The sequence below is a fragment of the Pelodiscus sinensis genome, chromosome 8, assembly GCF_049634645.1.
Source record: "Pelodiscus sinensis isolate JC-2024 chromosome 8, ASM4963464v1, whole genome shotgun sequence".
Classification (NCBI taxonomy): domain Eukaryota; kingdom Metazoa; phylum Chordata; order Testudines; family Trionychidae; genus Pelodiscus; species Pelodiscus sinensis.
The window spans coordinates 28,519,604-28,539,966 of NC_134718.1; the positions used below are offsets into that span (position 1 = coordinate 28,519,604).

Sequence of the window (20,363 nt, forward strand, 5' to 3'; positions counted from 1 at the left end):
ATATTTTCTCTTTTATAATAAAAGAAATCCCCCTGACTCTTAAGGAAGGAGTTAAAAAGAAGTAGTTGTTGTTAGTTTTCTTATAAAAAGTACTTTGTTTTTTGAAGCATTTCCCTAGTAAAATTTGTCTTTTTTTAAACATTTGATTATATTTGGGTATTTAGTTTGGTGAAGACAAACTGACTGATTTGCCCCTGTTGGAGTCTGGGAGTACAGTTTGAGCCAATCTAAACCTGAGGGATGGCTGCATTGGAGGGGGAATCAGTATCTCTCAGGATTTCATGCCCCTCCCCTCACCAATCCTGGCTTGTTTATTTGTAGGGCTTGAGATACCCAGTTCAAGGCCCCTCCATAACAGAGATGGTCAAATATTGTGAATTCTTGTTTTTCAGCAAAAAAGACCAAAATTGTTGGCCAATATGATTGCAGACAATGTCCCACCGCAGCTCTTGGGATTGACACTCTGTTTTCACTACTTCCATTAATACTATGTAGAAGGAAATTCCGTTCTGCTGATCTGTGAAAACTGTGACCATTTTGGTTATTCCATCATCTATTCACATCGGATCTACTTTTCTGAATGGTAATAATTCTGGTAGAACTTCTGCTTTTATAACACAAAAAAGTTACCCAACGTTCTTAACTAAAACACTTCTCCCAAAGGACAGAATCTGAACATTCATCTTTGCTAGGATAGTATCAGAGGGGTAGCCGTGTTAGTCTGAATCTGCAAAAGCGACGAGGAGTCCTGTGGCACCTTATAGACTAACTGAAGTGTAGGAGCATAAGCTTTCGTGGGCAAAGACCCACTTCGTCAGATGCATGTGACGAATAGGCTAGGATAGCGTCTGCACAGCAGAATCTATCTAACAAATGGGTAGTATTTCTCCACTGTGCAATTCAGAGAAGATCCAAGGCTGCTTGTAGAGGCGGCAGGATGGAATTGCACTTCAATTTAGCTCAATAGAAATTTTGCCTTCTGCTGCACAAGTTCAGTTTCTTGTGACCATTTTGTTTTACAGTGTTAATATGTGTCCTTTTTATAAAAGATGAACTTTGGTTCAGATTTGAGCTCGGCTTCCCTGTGGTGGAGGAAGCAATACAAGACCGGGCCAGGTCTGTGCATCTCTGAGGGCATCCGCTCAGAGCAAATTGCTCAAAACCAGGGCTCCTTACAGCCCCTGACTGGAGACCAAAAAGGCCATAAACCAGTCACACTGAGTGCTTCAGCTGCCAATCCGGCCAGCGGGAAGCCTCAAGAGCAAAACCCCTCAGACACTGCAGCTCTCCCTGTGCCACAATCAGCCCTGGGCCTTACACACAGGTGAGGGGTTATAGAACCCGATCTCACCTACCCCAAATGGGTTCTCCTGGTCCCAAAAGACCAGCAACAGTTCCCAGTCAATTTACACTTTGGATCTTACCCACAAGAGCACGTTGGGCCAATCCTTTAGAATCTAAAATCTAAACGTTTATTAATAAGAGAAAGAAAAGGAAAATCAGGTTGTTAAAAAAATACATTACATGCACCAGTCACCAAGTTCTCCATGCAGGCTCTCAGCAGAGATGTTACAAACTGCTATCTTAAAAGTCTGTTGTACATCCTATGTCAGGATGGGTCCACGATTCTTTCTGGCTCTCTGTCCCTCACAAGGCTGCATCTGGGATCAAGAGCAGAATTGAAGACAAAATGGAGTTTGCCTCATGGCACTTTATATCTATCCCTGGTACCTTCCAAGCTGGAGCAGGTCACATGGCCAAGTGACCTATCCCTGTGTCCCATGACAGCAGCCATGGTATTGGCTGGGTTGCAGGTTTCCAGATGCATTCCTCAGATGTGTATTGGGCACCTTGAGAGCCATTGTTCCTGGAGCCTTGCTAATTAGCATCATCATTGACTGAACAATTGCTCTTTACAACAGGCAGTCCAGAGCCCATTGCTCTTGTCTCAGGCAGAGAACAGTCCCGGTATAAGCACAGAGTCCATATTCATAACTCCACATACAGATATCACTCAAGTACATGAGTAGCACACACAGAATCAGTAGAACATAAGCTTTCATTCAACACCTCACATGGCCCCCTTTGTATAGACTTTGGGGCAAACACCCCCCTCTTCCTCCATGGGTGCAGCATTGATCTGGCTGTGCCCCTTAAAAATCCAGTAACGTGATACTCCTCCCTTGAGGAAGTGTTTGCTGGGGTATTTTTCCTGAACAGAAGCTTGTCCTGTGCTCTGTATGGGTATGTCTACACTACCCCGCTAGTTCGAACTAGCGGGGTAATGTATGCATACCGAACATGCAAATGAAGCCCGGGATTTGAATTTCCCGGGCTTCATTTGCATAAGCCGGCCGGCGCCATTTTTAAATGCCGGCTTGTTCGAACCCCGTGCCACGCGGCTACACGCGGCACGGGCTAGATAGTTCGGAATGGCTTGCTAGTTCGAACTATCTAGCTCGTGCCGCCTGTAGCCGCGTGGCACGGGGTTCAAACAAGCCGGCATTTAAAAATGGCGCTGGCCGGCTTATGCAAATGAAGCCCAGGAAATTCAAATCCCGGGCTTCATTTGCATGTTCAGTATGCATACATTACCCCGCTAGTTCGAACTAGCGGGGTAGTGTAGACATACCTTATGGGACTCCAGGCAGCATGTTTGAGAATGAGGAGAAACCAGTTACTTCAGTGATGCCGGGCTTCTAGGTGCAGCAAATAGTATACAGGTGTGGCAGCGCATGCACTCCCCGTCACAGGTGTGAGCATATTCCTGAGTGTGGATGCCGCCTGCTCGGCCGTGAGGTAGCTGGCCATCTCTACAGTCCGTGAATCTTCCCTAGTCTCAGGATGACCCAGAGTCCATAATCACCCCTGCTTGCAGGACAGTATAGCCCACTGGCCAAAAGTCAATAAATAGCCCTTATCTCAGGGTAACACAGAGAGACCATTAGTGGCCCCTAGCACATGGCAGTCTGTTCTACCGACCAGAGTCTCAGGGCAGTGTGGCCTAATGGCGAGAGACTATGTACAGCCCTTGGTTCAGCACAGTGTGGCCTAAAGCCCAGAGTCCATAGAATTGGGGAAAGTGCCCTGGTAGGGGGACCCGGGCCCACCCTGTTCCACTGAGTCCCAACTCAGGGCCCTGTGAGCAGCAGAACGGTCTGCTACTCCCTTGGCAGGGAATCTGGCCAAAAGACGCCAAATGTACCTGGGTGGGAGAGGCTGCTCCTGCACCCTCCCTGGGTCACTTCCTACCCCTATCCCACATAATAGCTGGGTCTTCCGGTTCCCCAGCAGCAGCTTCTCCTTGGGATGCCACAAGGGTTGCCTCACAACTGTCACCTAGGACTCCTGTTCCCACTGTCTGAATCTCTTGCCAGGTGCAGGTGCAGGTTGTGACAGACCGGGCCAGTCTGGGCACAGCTGAGGGCATCCGCTCAGGGTGAATTGCTCAAATCCGGGGCTCCTTACAGTCCCCAGACTGGTGACCTCCGAACAGGCCACAAACCAGTCCCACAGAGCGCTTCAGCTGCTTGCCTGAAGCCTCACGAGCAAAACCCCTCCGACACCCCAGCAATATCCGTGCCCCAGATGGCCCCAGGCCTCATACACCGGTGGGGGGGTCTTAGCACCCAATCCCACCTACCCCAAACAAGTTCTGTCCGGTTCCAAGAAACCAGCCACAGATCCCTGGTCAATTTACCCTTTGGACCTTACCCACAAATCACACTGGGCCAATCCTTTAGTATCTAACAACTAAAGGTTTATTACCACAAGAAAGAAAAGCAGGAGAGTGAGGTTGCTAAAGAATCATACATTACATGCATCAAATCTCCCAGTTCTCGATGCAGGCTCTAGCAGAGATGTTACAGCTGCTGGTTTAAAAGTCCTTGTTGCATATCCTAGAATCAGGATGGGTCCACAGTTCTTTCCGGCTCTTCAATCCCTGCAATGCTGCCTCTGGGATGAAGTGCTGAGCTGAGAACAAAATGGCATCAACCACATGGCCTCTTTATACCCCCTTCCTGGCCTCTTCTGGTCTCAGCCGGTTACCTGGTCCTCAGCCTCTCTCTGCTGGCAGCTCTTGGGTCTCCACCCTCCTGCTTTAGGTGTGTCCTTGGGCCATCAAGTGCCATTGTCCCACAGGGCCTGGCTAATCAGCCTGTCCATAGCAATGCTTAACCACATTCAGAGAAATATTCAGCTTCCACAGATTACAGATTCCTATCTACTCACACAGACACTATACACTCACATAAATAGCATACACAGGATCAGCAAACAACAAGCTCCCATTCAATACCCCACATGGCTCCCTTTTATACCAATTTCTGGGGCCAACACCCCCACCTAGGAGTGCAGCAGCAATCTGGCTACTTCCCTCCAATTTGGTAATGTGACACAGGTACTCCTTCTTTCCTGTCCCCACCCAGACTGGGGTGCTCTGCTGCCTTTTATACTGGCCCAGCATTTGGAGCATGCTCAGTCTGAGTGAAGGGGCGGGACTTCCTCTGCCCACAGGGTCTTAACCCCACCTGTACCCCATCACAATGGGCTTGTCTGGCTGTCAGCTCTACAGATCTTGGCTCTGCCAGGAAAGGAAGCTCAGAATGCAGGCAGATGCTGAATAGAAATTGTGCCACTCTGCTTCTCGGTCAACAAACACTTGATCTTCCAGGGAAAGAAGTTCAGATCTGAAAGGTTGAAATGTCCATAAACTGGACAGACTAGAGGCACATTTAAGAAGCCTATTCCTCATGCAGCTGTGTTATCATGGGATTACAGAAGGGTAAGTGAAAAAGCCTTTCCCAGGTTCAAAATGGCTCCTGATTTACCAAGTAAAGCCCCATAAGGTACTAGGATTCTCTTAAAGTACTCAAATTGGTGTTGGGGCCAAGAACCTTCTAGTGGGCTATTCCCACAATCAGGATATTTGTCCTAGTACACCTCTCTGAACTTAGCTGGGGGGCAGTACCAAACACACACCAACCCTGACCAAAAAACCAAACAAATCCCAAAATATTGTTGACTCTGAGGACAGCAAGCCAGTGACTTCTATGAAATTTATAAAAATGCATAAAGATGATGATGATGAAATAACTTTTCTCAAGCAAAATTAGAAACAGAGTTTCTCACACTCTTCTCTGAAAACAACATAGATCCAAATGAAGTCTTCTGATTAAAACCAAATGTTATACTAAAATGTTACATGAAAACAAAGACCTAGTCATAAGTTTGGCTCGGTGGGGCCTGTCCTAGTGAAAGGCACAGTCACCTTCAGAAGGGGACTTCCTTCCAATAGCACCCATACGCCACCAGAATGAGGACACGACACTGAAATTTCAAAGCCACGGAAACCAAACTTATTTCCCATATGTACCAAAGAAAATCTCCATGGTGGCAGGTGGTTTTAATAGAACGAGCATGCACAGGCAACCCAGCATGCTCTGCTGTATGAAAGCCAACTGTCCGTGGCAGTTGGCAGGGGATGTGTCAGTCACAGGGAGCCTCCTGACATATGTATGAGGTGAAGGGGTTAGGTAAAGAAGTGGCACCAAGAAAGGGATTTTTAGCCATTATCTTGCTGCTGTGTGACCTGCTGCCGTCTACTGCGGAATAGTGACATCTCTAGACCTCATTGCTCCTGCCCTACACTAGAATATTGGGCTCTCAATAACTAGCTGAAACATGTTAGACTTTAATACCTTGTTTCTAAAAGAAACCCATCTCTTCTTTTTTTATTCCATTGTTACTTTTCTTTATTCAATACTTAATCATTTCAGATCATTCATGTTATCAATCAGTGGGTTTGGAAGGATTTGCTCCATAGCTTCTGCAACAGCTGGTGCAAATATTAGTTGAACCTAGCAGGCTCTAGGCTCAAAATCTGTGCCTGGGCTCTATTTGTACTGCTGCTGTCTGTATGCAGCTTCCCTGTGAAAAGAGGTCTTAATTGCCTAGAGTAAAAGCTTTCTCTCCTGTAGCAAAGCTGCCACCTTAAAAAGCCTTTCTTCATTGCCTCTTTCGCTCTCAATCTATTTAAAAATACATCCAGACTCATATATTGTCCATTCCCTTTAACTTTTTTTCTCTACTAATGTATTTAATTTTAACTTTGTGAGCTTAGTCATCCCTATTATAATTCCATGGAAGTCAATGGCTGAAGGCAATTACTGCGTTAATTAATTCTATGAACTAACGTGGGATACAGTTTGAAGTCATGTGGTATATGGACTTGGAAAATCACTTTGTGGGAAGTGGGTCTAATTTGGAAATTGTAAAGCTAGTCTGAGTGTGAATGTGCCAATTATTTGTACGTCCTATGCCGTTCTCTGTGTTCCTTAAAAGTAAGCATACCTTGGCCACTTGGTTCTACCACCTGTCAGTTATAGGAACTTTGCCAAATCAGGTAACTTGAACTTTGTTATAACTGGGTGAATATTACATAGTAATGAGGCAAATGAGCTTTTTTATGGCTTGCAGCAAGTCCCGTTCCATTTTCCGTTTACCAAGAATTGTAGAGAAGGCTGATTGTGCACTAATATGTGGCTAGGTGAGGACTGCATCTGCTTCACATAAATTAAAACAGAATGCAGACACCCTCATTTTTAATACGGGGGGAGCTGTGAGTACCATCTGGCAATGCAGTCCGCTTTATCAAGATGGATCACTATGATTCCTTATTGGGTCCTCCCACCTCTGCACTGCTGCCTCTGACAAAGAGGCAGCTGGCTATGTCTAGACTGCAGGCCCTTAAAGGGACACCCCCCCCCCCCCCCGGGACAGCCATTTTTCTGTTTCTGCTGCATGCTTGCTACCTCTGTGAGGGACAGCAAAGCTCTTGCAGTGCCTGCTGTGGTTGCCCTGCTTCTGTGGATGCCACAGCTTTGTTCTTTGGGCCATGGAGCTGGAGCTGGAGCTGCCCCTGGCCATGCGATGGCCCCACACGGCCATGCTACAGTTTTTGCAGCACTTTGTGCCAGCTGCCTTCCTGGTCCTGCACGAGCTTGATCCTGAGCTCATTCCGGGGAACCTTTCCCTGGGTGCAGGTGCTACACTCTGGCAACCGCGCCCCACAGTGGAGAGGCATTTCTGAAGGCTGGACCCCAGTTTGGACTGGTGGGACCGGCTGGTCAAGGAGCGGTGGGACGACCAGCAGTGGCTCCAAAACTTCCGCATGAAGAAGGCCACCTTTTTGGAGCTGTGTGCCTGACTCGCCCCTGCCCTCCGGAGAAGTGAGTTGCCCACCAGAGTCCGCCATCCTGGAGAACTGAGTTGCCATTGCCCTCTGGAAGCTCACCACCCCCGACAGCTACTGGTCAGGGGGGCAACCAGTTTGGCGTGAGGAAGTCCACCATCGGGGCCCTCTTCATGGAGGTAAGGCGCTCTGGGGCTGCAGTCCCTGCATGGGGAGGAGTGGGGAAGGATTCCTGGAAAAGGAGGACCTTAGGGAAAGGAGGGTTGGGAGTTGTAGGGGGTGGAGCGGAGGTGGGAGAATCCCTGTCCTCGGGGGGGGGGTTGTGCCGTCCCACCCTCACACAGCCCTGCTTCTGGGGGGCTGCCTCATGGGGGTGGCTCCTGGGATGCTTGAGGGGGGAGGGGCTTGGGCACCACCCAAGGGCTCAGGCACCCTGTTACGCTGCGGGTTCCCCCTCAGACTTACACCCTCATCATCATTGAGGTCACCAGCGTATCGCCACCCCAATCCCTAAATCCCCAAGTGTCCAACAGAGTCTCTGGATCTAAGAACCCTTGTTCTCCAGCCTGATACCCAGGCTCACAGTCCTAGGAGGTCCTCGACCCAGCTAGTAACGCTGATGGAGGGGAGGGGGATCTGGGCCCTCCCCTGCTCCAGGCCCTGACCCAGGACCCTAAGAGCAGCTGTCATGGGGGTAACCACCCCCCTCCCTCTTAACCCCGTGTGGGGTAGAGTGTGGGGTAGAGTGTGGGGTAGGGTGGGCTCGCATTCTGTCCATGGAGGGGCCCTCCCCTACTCTCGGTCCGTTTACTCTAGGCCTATAGGGCGTAGTAGGGTTCCCACGTACCGGGAAGTCCCGGTGGGCTCACACCCTTCTACTTATACCCTGGGGCCCTCTGCCTATAGACTGCTCCGGCGTCGGGGGGTCCCCTTTGGTCCTACGAGGCGGGGCACCGTCCCGACTCTGCGCCCTACCGGGAATGGGGCATTGGGTACCTCCTCCGTCGGCGGGCTTCTGCAGGGCTCCGGGTGGCTTCGGCGGGCCTCTTCCCAGATGTCCCTTGGCCGGTCCTTGTCTGTCGGAGGTCCTGTCATGCTAGGTGGGGGTACACCCTTCCGGTCCTCCCCCAGTCCCTCTCTGTAGGGGGGCCGAGGGGTGGTCGCTGCTGGCACGCCTGCCGGCCGCAGCCCAGCCCTGTCCGGCGATGCTCCCCCTTCCACGGCTTCGGCGTCCCTCTCTGCCCAGCGGGTGCGCCCCCCCCCCCCCCAAGGTGTGCCGGCACCGCGCTTAAAAGCGACCGCTGGCTTGCCGCGCATGCGCGGCAGCACAACCGGCATTCCTCCGGCTCTTTGCGAGCTGCACAAGCCGCGCGCGCCTGCGGACCCGGCACGAGTGACGGGGTCAGCCCGTCACAGCAGCGAAGCAACTTCACTGCCCGGTTGGTGGGGTTGGGCCCCATAACTCAGCAACCCACAGGTTAGCCGGTGGCTCTCCTCCGCTCCTGGGCCACTTCCTTCCCTCCGTCAAGTATCCTCCGCCGGTCCCTGATATCCACGATGAGTTACTATGTCCGTTCCCTCCAAGCCGCGTCTCGGCGTCTTTCCTCCAGCAGTGTCCCCGCTCGGGACCTCTTGGCCCCCTGCCGCTTCCACCACTCCGCTTGAGGCCTCCATCTCTCCTCTGCCCTGGCGGGCTGCCCCGCACTTTTTAAATCCCCATGCTGAGTCGCGCCACGTTCTGTGGGCCCACGCCCTGCCCCTGCGCGTCCCACAGCATCAGTCTGCATTACAACGCTCATGTTGGGGGCAGGGCTGGACTGAGGCATGGGCCAGCCAGGCAGCTGCCCAGGGTGCCAACCAACGTGGGGCACCTGATGGCAGCTGTAAGGGGCACACGGCGTCCCTTACAGCTGCTATCAGGCTCCGTGTCCGGTTCTCACAGTGCCAGCCCCGCGGCGCTGGCCAGCAGTGCCCTTCCCCCCACGGCCGCAGGGCCCTGCACAGCCCGGCACACACGCCAGCAGCGGTGGCCAGGCCGTGCTGGGCAGTGCATACGCTGTGTGCCCGGGGGTGGTGCCGCGCTCCCAGGCCCGGGGCGCCAAAAGGGCTCGGGCCAACCCTGATTGGGGGCGGTGCCTGAGCACACCGCTCACAGCCACCACAGGGCCGCACCCTCATCGGCGAGCGCCTCTTCCAGCTGCCGGAGAGTGCGGGGCTCAGAGGACTCTGCAACCACGGACCCCAGTGGCCCGTCACACCCCCCTCTCTCATTCTCTGTTTTGTGTGTTTCTTTGTCTCTTTCTGCAAGTGGAGAGGGCCATCAACTCAATCCTGCTGTGGAGGGTCATCCGCCTGGGAGACCTGGACTGGATTTGCCGCCCTGGGGTTCTCAAACAGTGGGGAAGTAATTAATAGGACCCATATCCCAATCCGTGTACCGGACCTTTGAGCAGTCCAGTACATTAATCACAAGGTCTGCTTTTCTATGGTGCTGCAAGCCTTTGTCGACCACTGTGGACACTTCACAGACATTTTTGTCAGGTGGTCGGGCAGGGCACACAACGCCTGCATCTTTAGAAACTCCAGCCTGTACCACAAGTTGGAGGAGGGCACATTCTTTCCCTGCCGTGAACTTGCTGTTGGGGACATGCAGATGCCACTGTGCATTGTGGGGGAGGCGGCCTATCCCCTCATGCTGTGGCTGATGAAGCCATACTCCGGCCACCTGGACCCCCGCCTGAACCATGCCCAGATCCAGACTGAGTGTGACTTCAGCCACCTCAAGGCGTGGTTCAGATGCCTGCTGACCTGCCTGGATGTGGGGGAGCACAACATCCCTAAGGTGGTTGTAGCATGTTGTGTCCTCCACAAAATTCTGGAGAGAAAGGGAGATCCTTCCTCCTAGGGTGGGGGGGCAGGTGCTGGCCATGAGGGGTGAGTGTTTGAGCACCCGAGGACAGGTGCCATCCGCCAGACTCATGAGGCCAGGGTGCACATCTGGGAGGCCCAGAGGGAGAGATTCTTTCAAGGACCCCAGTAACTCCCCAGGACCTCCCCAATAGGGGTCTCTGTCTTGCAGCCCTCTCCCTTCCCCACCACAACCCGTCCCCTGACCTCGCAATAAAGACACCTGTGTGGTTTTCAACAAAACAAAGTCTGTATTTATGAAACATTAAGAAAAGGTGGGCAGGGGGAGGGGGGCTCAGGGCTGGGAGAGGTGTGGGGGGCAGCTAGATGTACCACCTCGGGTACAGGGACCTCGTCGGAGTTGGGTGGGTCTGGGGACCACAGGGGTGGGGGGGACAGGAGGGAGAACTGGAGCCTTGTGGCTAGCCTGCTTCCAGACGTGGTGGGTCTCCCCTCCCCCTGCCCCATGGCTGGTTGTGTGTGGCCTCCCCTGATCCTGGCAGCAGGACCCAAGCCATGCTCAGGGGCTGCCTGCTGCATGTGGTTGCATGTGCATGGACTGCAGCACGATGTCCAGCCTGAGCAGCCCAAGCGACACTCACCCCTCACCCCCTGTGCAGATGCCTCCCCGACCCAGTGTGTGTGACAAAGCGAGACAATTTACCTGAAGATCCTTCCCAGATGTCCAAGGAGACCTGGGAGACACCCTGGTTCACAAGCACCAGATCCAGGGAGACGGTCACTGTGTCCGTCTCCTCCTCCTCCTCTGCTTCCAGCTGGCCCTGGTTCTCCTGCTCCTCTTCCACTTGAGACCTCCAACCGGGCGATGACAGAGGTCTCCAAGCCGGAGTCCACAACATGAGAGAGAAAGATGTTACCCCTCCCCCCAGGATCTGGTGCAGCTCATCGAAGTAGGGGCAGGTGTGGGGTCCTGCCCCTGAGTGTGAGCTGTGCTCTCTGGCCCAGACATATCCCTGGCCTAGCTCCTTAATCTTAGTTCGGACCTGTTCTAAGGTCCGAGGTGGGTGCCCATGCTCCGCCAGGGACCTGGTCATAAATGTCCTGCAAGGTGACCTCCTCGCCCCACAGCTCAAGGAGGGACAGGAACTCTGGTCCAGACCAGGAGGATGCCCACCTCTTGGTCCCTCTGGGTGGGTCCTGGGACCTCTGGGGCTGCTCTCTGTGAGGGCCAGGGAAGTCGCAGGGGGCTAGAGGCTGAGCCATGAGTGGTAAGGCCTGAGGCAGGGAGATCCGCACAGTGAGTTGCAGCTCTCAGGCCGGCTTCCTGCAGCAAGGTTTGTCCAGGGTGCCTGCAGCTTTAAGAGGGGCCAGGAGACAGGAACTGTAGAGTCCTGATTACGTTGTATGGAGAGGCCACCAGGGCACCTGTGATATTTCCTGGAGAGCTCTTCTTTCGAAAAAAAAGCTATTTTCTGAAAGAGCCGTTCGCTCTGGGCAGTGCAATGGGACTGGCTGCGCACACACCCCACCCCAGCCCACAGCACTCCCACCATGTGCACGCACCTTCCCACTGCCGAGCGCCACACACCTGCAGATCCCGCCACCAGGTGAGCCGCAGGCAGGGCTGGTCACCCACTAGCGAGAGATCTGCGGCAGGCAGGCGTTTCATCCCTGAGTCTGCTGTGTGTGCACCCCACAGCGGGCCGCCAACGCGAGCAAGTTCAGGGCTGGTACGACCGCGCTGTCTCACCTCCGCCGAGCTCAGGGCGTGGAGCGAGGCCAAAGGCAGGCCTCAGCCGCTGTAGCTCTCTCCCTAGCCACCTGCAAAGCGAGCTTACCCCCTGGGCTATGGCAGCCGGGCCCGGCTTTGTGTGAGTGGTGGGGCTCCCGGGCTGGCTTCAGGACGTGACGGTGACTCCCACTGTGTGGTGCCTGGAAAAGGCTGGGATCCCGCACCAGGGCTGGCTCCAGTCAGGCTCCCATCAGCTGCACTGTGAGCTTCCCCTGGCTGACAGGCAGTTCTCTCCTCCCTCTGCGCCCAGCAGTGAGGCGCTGACCCTTCTTCCCAAGCGGCCACGTAGGGCAGGAAGAGCAGGCACTCCCCCTGCAGGCCACCGGCTCCACTGCCCCACCCATTGCCTTGGGAGGCCACAGGCAGGCCCGCTGCGGACGGTAAGACTGGCCGGAATGCTGTGCCTGGAAATGTGCCACCCCAAGCATGTGCTTGGTTTGCTGGTGCCTAGAGCTGGCCCTGTCTTCAACACCATTTCTCTGCAAGATTCTATTGCTATCTGTGTGTACATTGATGCTGTTTGGACATAATGTAGACCCAGGCAATGCTTAACCAGCTCACGGAAATACAGCCTCTGGTCGTCATGTACCGCTGATCCCTTCACCCCCTGGCTGCATAGAGCAACTTACGGCTCCGCATGGCCACCACACATTCAGATCCCAACCCCACTCACCTGCACAGCAACATACCCTTGTATCCCTTCTGTTGCTTCAAGACACTGTGTCTCTTCCACATAGATTTGCTGAGCGTCATCACAAACATCAACACTTGAGAACAATTCCTTAAGGCCTGGAGCACTGGTTGTCACTGGGTTGACCCTCACCTCCTGGCCCCCTTCAATTCTCTTAATCAATTTGTGTCTGTGACTTTGGGACAAGTATTTCTGCCTCTGTTCTTAGAACTATCCACAGTCTCCCAGGATGTGGTTGTGGGGTTCCCACTCAGGATTCCATCAAGTTCTTTATAAAACCAACATGTCGCAGGTGCAGCACCAGACTGGCTGTTTTCTTCCTTCGCCCTGTGGCAGGCCTGCCAGATTTTCTTGATCTTGGCTCTGCATTGTAGGGTGTCTCACTCAGACCCCTTCTCACACAGAAGGGTGAATATATGACCACATACAAGGAATGACTATTTATGTGTTTTGCATTGTCTGGTCTTTACTGATTGTGTTAATAAAAGTGGCTAGAGGTTTGCTTTGCAATACACCCTAGAACGGATTCCCAACAGGTTACTGAACTTGTTCATTTTAATTGTATTGTGTCTGCTTTTGGGATTAGAGTCCTCTTCGTTAAATTGGATCAGCTTTTTAGGGTGTTATGATGTTTATAATGTTTATGTGGTTTATGTGTAAGGTGCTTATGTTTTCAAAATGGCAGTTGTCACCAAAGACTCTGTGGAAAGATCTAGGACTTTGTTTCCTGCCTAAAGTCCTTTGTACTCATCACCAAATTGTGCAGATTGCACGCAGAAGTTGTGCACACGGCACGCAGAAGCTTGCAAAAGGTACGCAAACCCTACGCACACAGCATGGGAATTGTGCACACCACCCTACACAGGTTTTTCCACCAAGGACAATACAAAAGTACTGTGCCCTAGAAAGGGGTGTGGTCAGTCTGTGTAGTCTGTGTGGACAGCAGCTGTCAGGCATTGGAGCGTCTGTGTCGTTGAGGGTCCACTGTCCTGTACTGAAGGGTCAGGAACCAGTGTCGTCCACCCATCAGCAGCAGCTGTTCCAGCCTGTCATCACTGAAGCGGGAAAGACATAGGAACCTCGCATAACTGTGGTGGGCTCTCACACTGTGCTGTAGTGAAGGCTCAGCTTCAGTGGATCTGAGATACACCAGACAGGGGTGATTGGTTTCTGTCCGCCTTCGTACAACAACATCATTCCCGAATTATTCCGCTATGGCGATGGTCCAGTGAGGACTGAGAACTGTGTCACCACCCAACATCTACCTTGGCTCCTGTGGTGAACGCCTGGGATTCCACCAAGGGCAATCAATTCCATCTGCAAGGGATCACTTGCTGTTCCTCCCTGAGGGGTAATCAAAGCCTAAAGGTAGTAGGTCGCAAGCACCGTCACCACCATCGGCAGTGTAGAGACTCTGTAAAGAATATGTACTTTGCCTGGATTGGGGATCTTTCTGTCTATCTTTTTTTCTATTTTGGGGTGGGCGTTGGATTTTATTGGTTGGTTATTCTTGGTATTGTTTCATGCACTTGTCAATTTAAATTCTATTATATATAAGTAAACTTAATCTGGACTCTGAGTACCGTATCTAATCACAGGTTGGATATTCCAAAGAAACACTCAGAGTCCAGATTAAGTTTACTTATATATAATAGAATTTAAATTGACAAGTGCATGGGAGTGGCAGAGCAGATACAGCCAGGTTTCAAGCACAAAAGCTTCTACTCCTACTATTTTCTGAGACACATCACAACTTTCTTTTGTCAAGGGAAGTTGTCAGAAGTCTTAGCACCACAAGGCCAATGCTTTTCACAGCAAAATGACACTACACTGTGTTTACCCAAATGTCAAAATGCATCTTTCTCTCATCCCTATTTCTCCTGCCTTGTGCAGCATAGCTTAGTGTGGGAAGAGGCCAGATACACAGACAATAAAAATTTCATAATCCTGCAAGAAGCAAGGACTGCTGTGACTAACGTTCCATTGGTCAGTCAATGCACTCCCTTCTGCTTCCAGGATGTAACCTCCTCTCCAGTTTAACACCATGCCCTTTTTATCTGGCTTCAGTTTGTAATGGGACAGTGTAACATACAGCTGGAGACACCCAGAGCTCTAAACCACCAACCTCTTCTCTCAGTATGAGTAAGTTTTTTTTGTAGATGAGACTGTGGTTTAGTTTCCTCATACATAAATCTGTATTCCTTAGCAGCAAACATCTCAAGTCTCTCCTAACCGAAACCTTTCCTGTCAGCTAACAATCGGTGAACTACAACTCTTGAGCTCATCAGAGACATTTCTCTGCAATGTATAACCTCTATCAATGGGCATTCACAGAAGGCATTCATTTTGCTCCTCTTTTATAGAATCAGTACAAACTGGTTGAGAATTTGAAAGTGGAAGGCAGCTTGAGTGAAAGTGATCATGAAATCATGAGTTCATGATTCTAAGGAATGGTAGAAGGGAGAACAGCAAAATAGAGAAAATGGATTTCAGGAAGGCAGATTTTGGTAAATTCAGAGAGCTGGTAGGTAAGATCTCATGGGAAGCAAGACTACAAGGAAAAACAACTGAAGAGAGTTGGCATTTTTTCAAAGGGACATTATTAAGGGCCCAAAAGCAAGTTATTCCGCTGCGTAGCAAAAATAGAAAGTATGGCAAAAGACTACCTTAGCTTAACCAGGAGATCTTGCATGATCTCAAAATCAAAAGGGAGTCATATAAAAAGTGGAAAATAGGACAAATTACAAAGGATGACTCTAAGCAAACAATATAGGTATGCAGGGGCAAGATTAGAAAGGCAAAGGCACAAAATGAGCTCAAACTAGCTAGAGACAAAAAGGGCAACAAGACATTCTATAAATATATTAGAAGGAAGAGGAAGACCAAGGACAGGGTAGGCTCACTGCTCAGTGAGGAGGGAGAAACAATAACAGGAAACTTGAAAATAGCAGAGGTGTGTAATGACTTCTTTTTTTCAGTCTTCACCAAGAAGTCGGATAAAGGAATGCCTAACATAGTGAATGTTAGTGGGAAGGTAGTAGGTCTAGAAATGTGGTCACTAACCCGTCGATCGCGAGGCATTCGGGCACCTGTTGCGTTGGCCCTGAAGAAGGAGTGTGGCGGTTTCCCTGTGCTGCTGGTGCTGGAGGGGTGAGTTGAGTGCAAGGGTTTCCCTGCACCACAGGAGCGAGGGTCGGCCCCGGGCTTTGGCCCAGGGCAGGCACCCAGAGGACTTTGGCCGCACTGCGGGGGTGAGGGGGCGGGAGTTGGCTGGGCTGGGCTGGGCTGCGCCGCGCCGCGGGAGGGGGGTTTGGCCCCGGGGCACGCGCCTGTGGGGGTTGGCCGCGCTGTGGGAGGGGAGGCGGGGGTTGGCTGTGCCACGCCGTAGTAGAGGGGGTTTGGCCCCGGGGCAGGTGCCCGCGGGGGTTTGGCCCCGCTGTGGGAGGAGGGGGTTCGCCACGCTGCGGGAGAGGGGGTTTGGCCCCGGGGCAGGCGCATGCAGGGGTTTGGCTGAGCTGTGGGAGGCACGCGCCGACTTCCCTTGGAGGAAGTAGGGGGGAGAATCCTGGGAGGAGGCAATAGCAGAGGACTCTCTGCCCCCACGCCCCCTCCTCCTTCTCCCCAGCCCCCTGTTCCCTCTCCCCAGCTGGCACCCTGTCCAAACAGGATCTCTGCTCTTCTCAGAAATAAAGACAATGCAGAAACTTTTTGTGTTTGACGTAGTATTTTATTTGAAAATGAAGCCTGGCCAACAAACACCCAATTTGGGCCAAGCCCCCATCTGGCCAAAGCATCATGACACTCCTGCACTCCATTTTCCCCCAGACCCTAGATCTCTGCCTATCATACACTGGAACCCCCTGCCCTGAGCCCCTCACATATCCCAACCCAAATTCCTGAACCCTCACATCCAGAAGTCTGTGGCTTACTTAGTACCCTAACCCTACATCTGACCCCAACACTGCCCAGCCTGGAACTCCCTCCCCAAGCCAGCGTTCCCTTATCCACTTCCTTCTGCATCCAGATTTTCTCCCAAAGCTTGCACCTCTCACCCCTTCCCACACCCAAATCCCTCATTCCCACCCCGGAGCCTACACATCCTGTCTCAACCCAGCGAGGGTACGTCTAGACAGCAGGAGTTTTTCAGGATTCCGGAGATACCCCAGAAAAACTCTTCTGCATTCAGGGATGCATTTGTTCTTCCACTTCTTTTAGTGGAAGAGCAAACATGATCTTTCGGTCACCCCTATAATCCTCTTTCCACGAGGAATAAGGGGGCTTCCAAAAGAAGGGGTTTTCTGACATTTGGTCATGTCTAGACAGGCCAAATGATGGAAAAACTTCTTCCTACAGAAGAATTGGGGAACAACAACAACAAAAAAGCAGCGGTACAAGGATTGGGGATAGCAAGTGATGGAGAGGAGGAGAACAGAGAGGGCGGGGCTTCAAGGAAGGGGTGGGGCGGTAGATCTTGGCTTGTTCTGTCATTTAAAAAGTGATCTTGGGTGTAAAAACGTTGGAGATCACTGGTATAGAAGATAAAATAAAAAAAGAACAAGTTAAAAATCACTTAGAAAAGTTAGATGTCTGCAAGTCAGCAGGGCCTGATGAAATGCATCCTAGAATACTCAAGGAGCTGATAGAGGAGGTATCTGAGCCTTTACCTATCATCTTTGAAAAATCATGGAACACAGGAGAGATTCCAGAAGACTGGAAAAGGGCATATTTAATGCCCATCTATAAAAAGGAAAATGAGAACAATCCAGAAAACTATAGTCCAGTCAGTTTAACTTCTGTGCCAGGAAAGATAATGGAGCAAGTAATTAAGGAATTCATCTGCAAACCCCTGGAAGATAATAAGGTGATAAGTAACAGCCTGCATGCATTTGTAAAGAACAAATCATGTCAAACCAATCTGATAGCTTTATTTGATAGGCTAATGAGTCTCGTGGATAAGGGAGAAGTGGTGGACATGGTATACCTAGACTTTAATAAGGCATTTGATATGGTATCGCATGATCTTATCAATAAATTAGACAAATACGACTTAGATGGCGCTATGATAAGGTGGGTGCATATCTGGTTGGATGACCATTTTCAGAGAGTAGTTATTAATGGTTCACAATCCTTCTGGAAGGGCATAACAAGTGGGGCTCCACAGGGGTTTGTTTTGGGACCGGTTTTATTTAATATCTTCATTAACAATTTAGATATTGGCATAGTGAGTACACTTATTAAGTTTTCAGATGATACTGAACTGGGAGGGGCTGCAACTGCTTTGGAGGATAGGGTCATAATTCAAAATGATCTCAAGAAACTGAAGAAATGGTCTGAGGTAAACAGGATGAAGTTTAATAAGGACACATGCAAAGTACTCCACTTAGGAAGGAACAATCAGTTTCACACATACAGAATGGGAAATGACTGCCTAGGAAGGAGTCCTGCAGAAAGGGATCTAGGGGTCATAGTGGACCACAAGCTAAATATGAGTCAACAGTGTGACGCTGTTGCAAAAAAAGCAAACATGAATCTGGGATGCATTAACAGGAGTGTTGTGAGCAAGATATGAGAAGTCATTCTTCTGCTTTACTCTGCTGATTAGGCGTCAGTTGGAGTATTGTGTCCAGTTCTGGGCACCACATTTCAAGAAAGGTGTGGAGAAATTGGAGAACAGCCAGAGAAGAGCAACAAAAATGATTAAAGTTCTAGAAAACTTGACCTACGAGGGAAGACTGAAAGAATTGGGTTTGCTTAGTTTGGAAAGAAGAAGAGTAAGAGGGGACATGATAATGGTTTTCAAGAATCTAAAAGGGTGTCACAAAGAGGAAGAAAACAAACTCTTCTCCTTGGCCTCTTAGGATAGGATAAGAAGCAATGGGCTCAAACTGCAGCAAGGCAGGTTTAGGTTGGACATTAGGAAAAAGTTCCTGTCAGGGTGGTCAAACACTGGAATAAGTTGCCCAGGGAGGTTGTGGAATCTCCATCTCTGGGGATATTTAAGAGCAGGTTAGATAAATGTCTATCAGGGATGGGCTAGACAGGACTGGGTCCTGCCACGAGGGCAGGGGACTGGACTCGATGATCCCTCAAGGTCCCTTCCAATCCTAGTATTCTATGAAATACTCCTCAGTGCCAAGTGCCACACAGACGTGGAGCCTCATCTCTGGTACCTTTGAAACAATGTACAGGGTGAGTAAAAGCGCTGACACGAGCCATGGAAATACCGAGTCTGCGCCCTTTGCTCGAGCCGGGGGTCTGCGTACACAAGCCTTGTGGGAGGGGTGCACACGTAGGAGGCATCGTACGTGTGCCAACAATTCAGCACAGCTGGAGGGCGGGGAGATCCTGCCGGTTCCACACGAAAGCGAGATGGGCCTAATTCGCTTTGCTTGGCCGAACCGGCCAGTTAGCCGGGACACGCTTTGCGCCTCTGCCCGACAACAAGATGGCGGAAGCGTCTACGTTTGAACCATACGCCCCGAAGCAACATGGCGGCGCAAAGGCTCATCCGAACCCAGGGCCTGCGCCCTCCACTCCCGGGTAGGAGCCCGCTCGGAGGTCACCTCGTGGCGCGCGCGCGCAGTAGCGACGCCTTCCTTTCTGTGGCGCCGGAGATGGTTGCGGAGCACGTGCGGAGGGGGAGGTGCACGTTTTAATTTAACGTCAACAGTGTGCGCGGCGGCCCCTCTCCGCTCAGTCCCGTGGGAGGCATGCGCAGTGGGAAGCGGCGTATGTGTGTGAGCTCGATGGGTTTGAAATGGCTCCAGTGAGGCCCCGCCTGGCCCGGCTCAGGTACGAGGGTGGCCCGCGGGATTCGGACGCGAGGGGGTGGGCGACTTCGCAGGGGGCGATGGTGCGGTGCGGGGCTCCGGGAACAGGCCCGCCTCGGCGAGACGGGATCCCTGGGGTAGGCCCCGCTCTCGCGTTTAGGCCCCGCATTGTTGGCGGGGAGGAGCCGCACGGAGCCGCTTGCTTCGCGTGCGCCGTTCGTTGCTGAGCAGGTTCCCTCACTCGGGGACCTTCGGCTTGGCTCGATGCGGGGGGAGGCCCCTCACGGCCACCTGCCGTCGTTTTCCCGCACCGGGGCTCCTGCGCTCGGTCCTGCCCCGCGCAGAGGCTCCCTCCGGGCAGCCCCGGCCTTGTTCGCGGGCTGTGCCAGTTCAGATGGCGGGGCCGAGCTTCGGTTCCTGGGCGCTTCTAGCACGGTAGTGGGGCGCCGGGAGTGCGCTTCGCATTTTGGTTGTCACCGGGACTCGGCGCGGCAGGCTCTGCTCTATTGCCGGGGTGCCACCCGGCTTACTGTCGGGTAGACCCGCTTAGGTCCCAACCCTGTACACATGAATGTGAGCAGAGTCTTTCCTGTGAGGTCAATTGGGAATGCGGCTGGAGGTAACGAAATACTTGTGTAAAGGATCAAAGATTTAGTCATTTTGAGTTAATAAATTGCTTGCATTGAAAAAGGCCAGATACAGGCGGGGAGCGACACATAACTCCTGTAATAATGCTAACTGTCTCGCTTTCTCTCTAAGCCCGAAAAGCTGTGGGTGTGTTGACCGGACTTAGCTCTTTTTACTTATTTAGGCTGTTTGCACTCCACAACCAAAAAGTGTTCTTAACTCTGTTTAAAATAGCAGTGATAGTACAGCAACTCAAGGTAGCAACTTGGGTTCAGCATGGTTTTAACTTGCCCTTCTAACTCTACTTAAAAGCAGAATTGCTGTGCCTTCCCTGTTGTTTTACCTTTCCTTAAAGGAATGATTTCTGGTTGTAATGTTCAAATTGTACTGAAATACAAACATGAGTTATGCAAAAACTGT

General features: G+C 51.6%; 1 protein-coding gene across 2 annotated transcripts in view; it reads left to right on the forward strand.

The window, feature by feature from the left end:
* Window positions 1-19,182: 19,182 nt before the first annotated feature.
* CCAR1 (cell division cycle and apoptosis regulator 1) overlaps window positions 19,183-20,363 on the forward strand; it is a 49,837-nt gene continuing 48,656 nt past the window's right edge. For both annotated transcript variants that reach the window (XM_075934931.1, XM_075934932.1), the window contains exon 1: window positions 19,183-19,338. The gene's annotated coding sequence lies outside the window, so the exon portion shown is untranslated. The remainder of the gene's footprint in view (window positions 19,339-20,363) is intronic.